Below are 12,421 nucleotides of genomic sequence, written 5' to 3'. Positions count from 1 at the left end.
ACTCAGGCCCTCATTACGACCCTGGCGGTAAGGGGTTTACGCCAGCGTTAGCTGCGCCGACCCCTTACCGCCAACTACGAGTTCCCAAAGCGCCATGGTCAATTTTCCGCCCGCTTTTTGCGGGCGTAAAAATCCATGGCGCTATGGGACCTTGGTGTTAATTACGCCACCGTAATGTACGGTGGCGTAATTAACGCCTTCCCCACTCCCATTGAGCCCTATGGGACCGAAATGGGAATGGGGAAGGGTAAATGGGTCAATGGGGACTTACCGCCCCGCCAACCTCGGAATGGGGCGGTAAGTCCACCATCCGCCATGGCGTAAACGGACTTTACGCCATGGCCGAAAAGTCCGTCGATGGCGGAAAAAATCCGCCAGGGTCGTAATGAGGGCCTCAGTCCTGGGAGACGTGGAGAGAGGATTTATAAAATCAGTTTTTGTGTGTTTACTCAACACAGAAGGTGGGTAGGGACTGGGTAGGTAGCAAACAGCAACACATACTTATAAGTTGAGGGAATAGGTGCATTGAGATTTTTTGCAAGAGGTGGAGGAGTCACAAGGGTAAAATGATGTAACTGATGGACAGAATTTTGTGTGTGTCTAGGTTGTTTTTGCTTCAAGATGGCAATGTGTGCTTTCATGGTGTGTAATCAAATTCATTTTGGTGAAAAGTGTGGAGATTGGTTGGCTGTGTACAGGCGTGTTATGGTTATGTTTAATTTTGATGGGGTGCTTAACTGTACTTTGAAGAAAGACTGGAAAATGGTTGTAAACATTCTTTAGACATTATTTCCTTGATATGATTGATAGATTCACAGTAAGTAGTGTACATCAGAAAACACAACAAAACTGCCTACACCCAGAACTGAAAGTCTAAAGCCCACATCAAGCACCCCCAACAAACAGGAGCACAAGAATGTTACCCCACATTGTTCAAAACAATCACCAGTAATAAGAAAACCAACCCTTGGGACCCTGGTACCTGCCAAAAAAAAAGACAGAGCAGAAACAAAGTGATGGGCACCTATTGGTGCCTAAGTGCACAAATGTAAGTGGTTTTCCCCCATGTTCGATGCTGGCTGTCTCCATTGGAACGATGCAAGTATGGAAAAACATGAACACACATGCCAACTGGGTGTAGGTGTTGGTGGTATATTACAAACCGTTACTAACAGGGAAGTATCCACTGTGTCAAGATTGGTGGTGTATGCTATGAAAATAACTTGTTACTAGTGACACCTAATGCACCTTAGACAAGAAGTGATCAACTTACACACAACCTTGGGACTTGGAGCTGTAAGCTCATGAATTGCATATTCATCTGCCCCTTATTGGGCATGCAGTGCTGACGATGTTCCAAAGTATGATACAAATTATGCTCCTGCTGTCCCCCCATTGTGCATGTGGGGTGCACCACAGTAGCATACACTTAGACTGCTGTCCATGTCCTGCTCCAGGCCGCCGTTGTACAGGCAGCCAGGCTGAGCAGGAACACGTGGCAACACTGCTGTCCCAGAGAGGATGACCAATAGAGAAGACATCAGTACACTGCAAAAATGTGATGCACTGGCATCCACTAACAGAACTACAGCAAAGCAACAATGCACAACATGCTTGCCTTAAAAGCAAGTTTGGTACGTGTCACCAATTAGCCCGACCATAACTGTAGGCGCAGACAGATCTGCACCCCAAACTCCACCCCCACTGCTGCAGGATTGCCTCCATTCAGGGCATCTATAACAAACCTTATAATTCATGCCTAGAATAAAAACTCATAGCAGAGTTAGCAGGCAGACAGGTAACTTGCAGTAGGTGCCTGTGCGGCCTCTTTCGCCAACTGGCACTTGTCATAAACACACAAAATGCACATGCCTGGTGGTGTCCTTGAGCACACAGCAATGTGTGGTGTCCATGACCTACACCACTCCTGGCAGCAAGTGCTGCAGCAGCCCAAAGCATGGTGGTACAGGGAGCCTAGAGACCATTAAAATTCAAGCTATGTGCGGTATGAATCACAATAACATAACATGGTATGGACACTTGTTTGTGGTCAGCTCTGGCTGAATTTGACATGAAATTAGGCATAGAAATGCCGCTCTTCCTGTAGGAAATTTTTTTAGAATTGGGTTGAAATGTTTTAGTCATTATTGATTGCACCAAAATAAATTTGATTTGTAAAACAGAGTATTATGTATTTGCTTTGAAAAAAATAGCTGATTAACACTCCGTTTTCCACATGTATTCTTGAGCATTAAAATTATTACAATCATTTAAAATAGTTACTTTCCGTATGAGTATGTTTATAGTAAACAACAAAGGAAATATTTTCTACTTTGGAAGAGTTGACATATTTCCTTATTTTCACTGCACAGCTTGCAATTGAAAATGGAAGATAATATTGTTCATGTTTGTGCTATTTGTTCCCGAAAACAAAACCTTCCTTTGGCAATTTGAATGCACAATACAAGGTCTTTTTGTAATTTGTCCTTGAATCCCTCCTACTAACAATTTCAAGGACAGAATGAGTCGAAAAACCAGAAAGAATTGAACGATTCACTATAATGAAACCTAACATAAGAAAGTGACATTTCTATTCATGAGAGCTGTCAATCGAGGCAGTGCCTCAACTTTGCCTAAAGAGAATGGAAAATCTGCAAATAATGTAAGGGAACTTTTACATAATATTATGCGAATGATGTTGGCATGCATGCTTTATGCTTGATTAACGTTGAGCCACATTGATGATCAAGTTGACAAAGACTAGACATCTTAAATGTACATCTTACCGAAAATTGTTATGTAACATATGTGTTTACCGTGTATGTTAGTTTTGAAAATGGGTACAGAAATATTTTTTTTACTTTCCCAAATTTACATAGCTATGTCATTGGGATGTGATATTGTCATGGATATACTCTTCCAGCTGATATATATTTTTTAACCAACATTGGACAATACCATTGAAACAGAACTGTACTAGCCATATTCTGGGACAATTGTCAGGCACCAGTTTGTCCATTTGCACTAGCAGTGTTAAAAATCAACATGTCAGCCTTTATGGTACAAATACATGAGGATCGCAAAGTGTTGCATTTCGACTGAAAGAAGTACTTTGTTCTCCCAAACGGAACGCCATGTGCATCAATCAAATGTCAGAAATGAAATATATGTGCATTAGTTTTAACCAAACGAAACTTTGACTAGACAATGCGAATCCAAGGATTAATAGATCGATAAATGCAAGATTTGATGTAAGTTGCCAGTCAAAGTACAGTTTAGAACTATGCCATGTAGTAAATAGCGTGATTTCCTTGTTTTGTGAAAAGAAAGTGAACTTTTACGCTGTGTGTGGATGTGTGTGTTGATCTTCCTGGATTTGCCTTAGGCAACGTGATGACATAAGTGATGACAGGGTACATTTTGTTGTGCTTTCCACGAACATCATGAGAATAGGTGGAGCATATCATTTTGACATGTAATTGTCAACTTTAGGGGTGGGTGATCTGATTTACTGCTGCAAGAACACTTGCATTTAGGGTGATGGATCAATGGATAAGATTAGTACGAGATGGCATTTGTAAATGAGAGAAAATCAAAGGTAAGATTCATTCGAAAATAAATTTGCATCGATCGATGCATGCTCAAAAATCCATGCCTGAACGCTTGGGCCAATTAAATTCCTGAGAGAATTTCACATTTTAAAAAGGAATTGGGCAGATGTTTCAGTGAAATATCAGACAGATTATTCAAAGTAGCATTAGACCTGGAAAATTGAAAATGGTTTGGCCAGTGAAACTAGGGCTCTGCCTCTCCCTCTTGTCTCCCATGGGGTATCCTCCCTAACCCAGGATTCTGTACACCTTGTTACTGCAACCAAACAGTAACCATTAGTCTCTAGTTCTGTCATATGTTACTGATGACCCTTTAAAATGAAGGCTTCCTAAAACTAAAGCCCTCCGGGACATTCAAGCTGACAGTTGCTAGTGTTCTAATGCAGTGGGGAATTTGTCTTCTGCTTGCCCAGTTCGGTTAATGCTAGTTCACTCACACCCACACTTACCTCTTCTCTTCTACTCTTACTGTTTCGCCATCCTTTTGCCACTCTTTTGTCCTTCTGATTTTTCACTCTTCTCGTTCTCGCACTCCACCTTTGATATTATTTCTCCTTTCATACCATTCCACTTCTCATCCTCCACATCACTACTCCCCTCGTTCTCTACTACAACTCTTCTCCTACGACCACTACCACTCTCCTCCCACCACTACTATTATCTTCCCACCACTACTACTCTCTTCCCTAATACTACTCTGCTTCCACAACTGTTCTCTTCTTCAACCAGCACTACTACTCTGCTTCCGACACTACAATAACTTCTCCCACCAAACTACTCAAACACCCTACTTCCACTCTTTACCAGCCCCTTCCCATTCACCTGTTACACCTCCCTTTCTACACACACAACACACAAACAAGCACATTCACACTGTAGTACCCTTACACTCACTAAAGCAATAGGTCACCTTCTCATATGCCAGCAAACCCCTTCCCTTCATCCTTTCTCCTGCTGGTATCTTGGTCTGCTTCCGTCTCCTCCTCTGACATCATCCAGATAACCCACACACCCTGCTTTTTTGCTGTCTCATTTTATCCCTCCACCTTTCTGAAGATTGCACCACATCCCTAACCAATTAAGTGTTGGCTTCCTTTCCAGATTTTCCCCCCCAATGGTTTTGAAATTCAGTTGAAGCCCCATACCTTTTCCTCATGCTGGACTGTTGTACAATAGTAATGGCATCCTGTGCTGTACGTCATGCCATTCCTGTTAAACGGCTCCATTGAGGTATGTTGAAACCCCTATCAAGTCTCTGGTTGTCTATGGGTTTTGTGGGATCCATTACTTTGGGTGCCCCGGTGCTGCCATGTGTGGTGTATAGCACTGCACTGCCACATATGGGCTGGTGTTCCAGTATTGACATCCTTAGTACATCTGCCCACTGCAGTTCTGCCATGTTGGTGGTCTCCCAGAATTGCATCTTGATCTCTGTCTGCTTCTTATGGTGGCCAGGATGATCCTCAATTGAGATGCGGTTCACAGGGAGATAGCTATAATTTTTATGGTTATCGTCTCTGCAATAGACAGAAAAAACCTGGTGAGCGTCTTTGTTTATAAATATTGTGTTAGGGGCAGGGTTACTCAGAACTAAACTTGCAGGCAGGCACACAGAGAAGGTGTAAGGGTGGAATCTCCCTGGGCTATTTTACCCACTCAAAGCCACGTTATGTTTTGGATGATGTTTGGATGGGTCTCTCTCTATCCCTCCCTACAAGGCCAGGTTACAAGCCTTGTCACATGGTATAATCAAGCACTTGGTTATTTATATGGTATCATTTATAAAGGTGTACTAACATGAATACTTCAGTGAATTAGATCTTGATGACCCCTGGTGTAATCAAAACATGGAGAGTTGGCCAGGATGATTTTTAGAAGAATGACTGACCTTTACGGTTCTTCCTCCGATATCTAGGGCACACCTCATTTAGTTCTTATGTTAATGGTTGTGTAATCTCTGTCTAATCCTCAATTAACTTTCTATTGTGACTTGTCATGCCAAGCAGTCTTTTCTAGCATTTAGCAGTGCTTCGGTCTGGTGATTTCTGAAGAGCCACCATCATCTTATTATGTGTCTTCAAGAGCCATTGGCTGTAATTTCCCTGCAGAAAGGACTTGTTTCCTGTGCCATTGTGCGTTCTGGAGTAAGTCCTTTGTTTTGTAACTAAATGAGCACATGCCTGATCTTTTGGAAATGAGTATATACGTCCTAACTCTTATGTAGGATGCCATACACATATAATGTTTGCCATGATCGTGTCAGGCATTGCCTTGTGTAGAAAGATCCCAAATTCACTTCCTTAAGCACAAATGGATTCAGGGAATGAAACTTGAAAATACCCTCTGATTTAGAGTCAGTGGGGGTCATTATGAAGTTATAGGTAAGGGTAAACGATGCCGGTAAAGGATTACCGGCATCGTTTACCACTCCGGGCCATTACGACCCACCAACCCGCTATTAGTGGCACCGTAACTAATGGTGCCTCAAATAGTGGCATGGGCGTGGGCACGCAACCTTTCATGCCGGAAATACCGAAGGCCATCACAAGTCAGGCGGACATGCAAATAACAGCCTACTGAGGCCCAAAAAGTACCTTATCGGCATGAAGTAAATACCAGCATCGCGGATCACCCGTAAACGGCCATGTGCAGTTTTCCCAACTGCCACAGGTGCACACAATCAGCACAGGTGGAGGCAATATAGACTGGGCCAGCACAAAAGGAGCACACCCCACCCCTTCCCACACCCAGTCACACACCAAAATGATTCCAATACTACTAGCAATGCTGGGGCTGGAGGACATGATTGCAGTAGAATTGTTGCAACAACAACAACAGGCAGCACAGACGAGATGCAGAAGGAGAAGGAGGGTGAGGCATGCCCCACCAGTGCAGCCAGTGGTAGCGCGCAGGCATCCCCCAATCCCTCACATCTGAGCCAGTCCATTCAACCTAACCCCTGAGCAGATCCACACCCTGTACCGTCTGGACCGGGACACCATCACCACCATTGTGGACATGATACATGACGACATCATCAGCCTGATTGAAATATGCACCGTCATCCCACCTCTACTGAAGGTAGTGTCTGTGCTCCACCTCCTGGCCACAGGCACCTACCAGCACATGATATGCCATGCATGTGGGGCACATGCATGGCATATCACAACCATTATTCTCACGTACACTGAACCAAGTGCTTGAGGCCCTCCTAAAGCACACAGGCAACCACATTTTCCTACCACGAACAGCCCAGGAGATCTACAACACCAAAGTTGGTTTCCATTCACTGGCCAGCATCCCTGGTTGCATTGGCACCATTGACTGCACTCATGTCGAATTAGTGGTCCCACATGCCATGGAGGTAGTGTACCACAACCGTAAGTTATACCACTCCATCAACAAGCAAATGGTATGTGACTCAAACAAGATCATCACACATTGTTGTGCCCGATTTCCCGGATCAACCCATGATTCAATGGTCTTGCGGAACTCCACGATACCACGCTACATGGAGCGACATGCATGGCAGAGAACCTGGCTTCTCGGTGAGTTGCATGTCAGGCTCATGGTAATGCGATGTGGGTAGGTGATTGGGCAGAGAGATGCATACTTCACCTGGCTGAGATGGGGGGGAGATGCATACGTCACCTGGCTGAGATGAGGGGGAGAGATGCATACTTCACCTGGCTGAGATGGGGGGAGAGATGCATAAGTCACCTGGCTGAGATGGGGGGGATGCATACTTCAGCTGGCTGAGATGGTGGGGGGAGAGATGCATACGTCACCTGGCTGAGATGGGGGTGGAGAGATACATATGTCACCTGGCTGAGATGGGGGGGAGATGCATACTTCACCTGTCTGAGAGTACCTGAGAGGATGTTCCATGCTCATACCCCAAAGCAGGTCAGACTAGACCCGACACCTGACCACAAAATGCAAGACGTAAGCTGCCCTACCACGCAAATGGTGCAGTGCAACAACCATTACATAGCCATCAACATGTACACTGCACATAATCAGACCATAGCCCCCACAGCACAATGCAGCGACAAGCAATTAGGACGGCCAATTTACAGCACCAAATACCATCATCAAAAAGGACAGGTCTCCATTACTGCGTACAAAGGAGAGCAAAATACATGAACACACCCCTACACCAACACAGAGGTACACCAAAACAGCATGTCACCATTTGTCGTGCATAGTGAGATCATCATGATGCTGCCATCAACGTTGACAGGATGGAAGCATACAAATCACTGCACATCACCCAGATCATGGGAACAACCAGTGTGGACTACCACAGTGCATGAGCACTCACAAGGAATTGCCCCCCCCTGCGCCCACTAGACGATGGAACGCACACCTGTCTATAAGAGGAATACACACATAGCAGTCACATCATGTGTCTCTATTCATGCATGGATCTGTGGGTGCAAACAGGAAATTAATGCATGCTATGGTGTCATTGATACAGGTCCCATATGATGTGATGACCTACACATAATCATTGTTGCCCACTTGCAGGTGATGCAGGCTATCCCTTGAAGAGGTGGCTCCTTACCCCAGTCCGGAACCCGCAGAACAGGCACGAGGAGGACTACAATTGTGTGCATACACGTACCCGTGTGGTGATTGAGCAGATATTTGGCCTCTTGAAGGCACGGTTTTGCTGCCTCAGCAGGTCTGGTGGGGCACTCCTGTATGGCCATGAGAAGGTGGGCAAGATCGTCATGGCATGTGTCATGCTACACAATATGTGCATTAGACGGAATGTGCCTCTGCCCCCTGACGCTAAACTGCTACCACCTGACGATGAGAATGAGGAGGGTGGAGATGGGGCTGCACTTTAGGGAGGCAGCGATGCACAGTAGGAACGTGCCATGTGTCAGACTCTGATTGACCAATGTTTCTAGCACACATAGATGTGGAGTGTGACATGGAGGTGGAACTCAGGGCACTGGGTGTGTCAGGGACATGGACAATGTAGACTGTTCACCAATAAAGCACACGTACACAATAAGCAATGTCCGCACATGTGATTTCAGATTTCACAACAGGTGTATTCAGAATATGTAACATATCAAGTGCATCAAGCCCTCCACCCCACACACCCACTCCCCCCTCCGCCTCCCCCTCAACTTCTCCACACACCCTCTCCCCCCTCCCCCTTTCCCCACAACTTCCCCACACACCCTCTCCCCCCTACCCCCTCAACATCCTCACACATGGTGTGACTGGCATGCACCATAAATCCACATGAGACCAGAATGCCTGGCTGAACCTACAGCCCTTCTCCTCTTCTGGCAGCAGGTGGACCCCTGTCCGACCTGTGCAGGTTCCGCCCAGACCTACGCAGGGGGCTGGACTTAGTGGAGCTGGCATGGAGGATGTCCCAGGTTGTTCTGCCACCTGTGCCGGACGCATGGCCTCCATTGCTGCCACCATTTGAGAGAGGACCTGCCGCACTGCTGCCAATTCACTGCATATGTCTTTTGAGGAGGTCTCATTCGCAGATTTGAGGGATGAAGCACATTCCCGTATCTCATCCCTTGCCCAGCCACATTCCGGGATGTGCTGTGTCAACAGCCCTGTCAACTCCTCTTGCCGCTTCTGGATTGCCCTGATCCCCTCTTGGCTGTTCAGGACACTGGTGGATGTGTGAGGTGCTAACAACATGGTTGGTTCCTCATGCACGGTTGGCGTGGGGCTGAAACTACCGGGCCATGACTCCCCAGGAGAAGCTCATGGCTGTTACTGTTGTGTATGCTGGATGGGGAGAGGTGTGGTGAATGCGGGGGCCTGTAGCGGTGGTTGTGCCATGTGGCAGAACATCTGCCTCGTCATCGGACACGGCTGCTGTGGCAGCTGTCTCCCCCACAGTACTGCTGACAGCCGATACAGTGCCTTCAGCCACTGGCTCCTGAGTTTTGGTGGCTGCTTTGGGTGCTGTGGTGGGGGCCATAGTGCACATTGATGCTGTGGGTTCTCGGGTTGTCTTGCCCTTCCTCAGTAGTCCAGGTTGCCCTCTTCCCCTTGATATAGAGGGGCGGTTTTCTCCCTCCATGCCCCTGGCCTTCTTGTGTGGTGTTGCAGCATCCTCCCTGGGGTCGTGGTCATCGCTGTCTGATGGCGTGCCTGTGGGGGACCAAGAGAGGGAGAGGATTAGTGATGGGTCTACATGCATCAAGCATGCATTGGTGCAGCTGCATTGATATGGAATGGCAGTTGATTGGCATTGGGGTATTGACATACGGGTTGCTTGGCTTTGGGTTGGTGATGCAGGGATGCGTCTGGGTTGAGACATATATGGGGTGCATCATGCATGTGGACAAGATGGTGCTGTGCACTGCCTGTAGGCAGTCTTGAAAAAATATGTGTCTGGTGGACCCTGCTTTCCATCATTGCACTGTCAGTTCAGGGGGACATCATTGTGTTGGTCTTTGCAGTGTTTCATTTGGGACACCTCCCTGCATCAGCCGATGACGGGGCTCCTCGCTCCATGTCCCCCACTCCCTCAATAGCCTCCATCCCAATGGTGCTTGCATAGATCTCCTCCCAGGTTTGCATTTTAATGGGGGAGTCCGCACCTCCACCTGTTGCCATCCCCTGCTTGCGGTTGGCTGAGAGGATGTTCCGCACACGTAAGTGCAGGTCGTCCCAGCGCTTCCAGACATCTTTAGGAGTGCGGGGGGTGGTGCCAACGGCACTCACTTTCTGCGCCACCTCCGCCCATATCTCCTTCTTCCGCTGCACTGCAGGTCGAGACATGTTGGTGGAGAATACGACATCCGCATGTTCTTGCAGCGTCTCGGCCAGCATATTCAACTCCTCTGGTGAGAAGCTCTCCTTGCGCAAGTGCTCTGCACTTTTTTTGAGTGCTTTGGGCATAGTGAGATGCTGCAGGTAGTGGTAGAGGTGTGGTAGAGGTGTGGTGGTGAGATGGCTCCTCGTTACAGAGGATGGCAATGGATTGTGTTTTTAAAGATGGGCGCCATGCTCTTTCCCGTTCCTGTGCGATGACGCTACTTCCGGTTCCGCTTATTACCGGTGACCGCTAATTGCGGTCACCGCTAATAGCAGTCACCGCTAATGCCGATGGCTTGGATGGCGGTGGAGCTATCTGCGCTTTGCGCAATGCCGGTAAGGGCGATTTTTCGCCCTTTTACGGCATGGTGGAAAAAGGTCGTAACCGGCATGGCGCAAAGCTCGTGCCCGCGTACTCCTAATCGCCCTCTAATAGAGGTCTTGTGGCAACACGGACACGGTATTTGCTCCATGCCAGTAAGGGCAGTACCTTACCTCCAAACTCGTAATGAGGGCCAATGACTGCGGGCAATCTGCTCTCCTCGGGGTCATATGCCCTGGGTATGTTACCAATAATTGGGTTGCTCAAATCTGTTGTATAGTGTGATTTCTGAATTACATTCTTATTGGTGCCCCCACTTCTCACTAAACTTCATGGCACCTGATTTGCTACCAGTAGTTTAAAGGCATTATCTCCAATCTCATATAGTGTGGCATATTTACAATTGATGCCTTGTTTCTGCATGTTTTCATTGAGATACACATGTGCATTACGTTTTTCAAGATGCTGTCAATTTGTTGGTATCAATGTAAACTGCCTAGTGAATGCTGAAATATACACATCCATTTTTACATGAAGCACAAATGCATGTGGCATTCACTGGGCATGACTAAATGCCTTATTTTTGTCTTCACATTCTTGTGCATTGTCGTCCAATCTGGATTATATATTCTGGTTAGGAAATCCAGTCCTTTACTCATTCTGCATATTGGGTATTTACCCAAATACAGTTGTGCTTTGTTTTCACTCAATAACCACACATTGCATTTGAGCTATACATCTATTTCTATCTATCTATCTATCTATCTATCTATCTATCTATCTATCTATCTATCTATCTATATGCTTTTGTAAATTGCATCACTCGCCCAAAAGCCTCAGGGCGCTCACAAGACGAAACGCACAAAGAAACAGATTTTGCGCTGCAAAGAATGAAGTATCACTTGTCACAGAGGTCTTGTATACATTCATCTATCCATCTATCAAACTGTAAGGTTTTCATTTTTTTTTAAATTGGGTTGTGGCTGCACAGAGCTTAAGATTTAACGGGAGCAAATTCCAAAAAGTGGGTGCCCAGGCATTAAAAGTCGCACCGCCAACCTTTTTTAACAACACACATGGTTGTTGTAACATCATACCATTGTTTGCGCGAAGGGTCCGCCTAAAAGGAAGATGAAAGTCAAAAAAGACTCCCAATGTTTTAACTGAATTCGTAACTGTAATAACATTACCACTGACTGAGAAACATTTGTATTGGCGGTCTAGTTTTTTTAAACTTTTGCTGGGTACCAATAACAAGCAGCTCTATCTTTGAATCATTCGGAGGCAATGAGTTTACAGCCATCCATTTCCACAGGGCTTCAAATACTTCAAATACTTCAATAACTCTGGCCGCATCTTCACTATAAACTATACATTCCAGTTAGTTAAAAAACGATCTGGGTGTTGTCTGCCTAATTTTCAAACCAGACACCCAGAGAAACAAGCAGATCACATAGGGGTTTAGAATACATATTAAATAGCAATGGGACACACATGATCCCTGAGGGACACCAAAAGTTAAAAAATATCTTTGTGAGTGGGCATTACCCTTGGCCACTGTAGCCATCCTTGGTCGCAAAAAAGACTTAAACCATCTTGCAGCCAGCGGGGTAAATTTCCCAACCTCAATCACTCTGTTCACCAGCAATGCATGATCAACCAGATCAAATGCGGATTA

The sequence above is a fragment of the Ambystoma mexicanum genome, chromosome 8, assembly GCF_040938575.1.
Source record: "Ambystoma mexicanum isolate Mex_15411 chromosome 8, UKY_AmexF1_1, whole genome shotgun sequence".
NCBI lineage: Eukaryota > Metazoa > Chordata > Amphibia > Caudata > Ambystomatidae > Ambystoma > Ambystoma mexicanum.
This window is presented reverse-complemented; position numbering follows the sequence as displayed.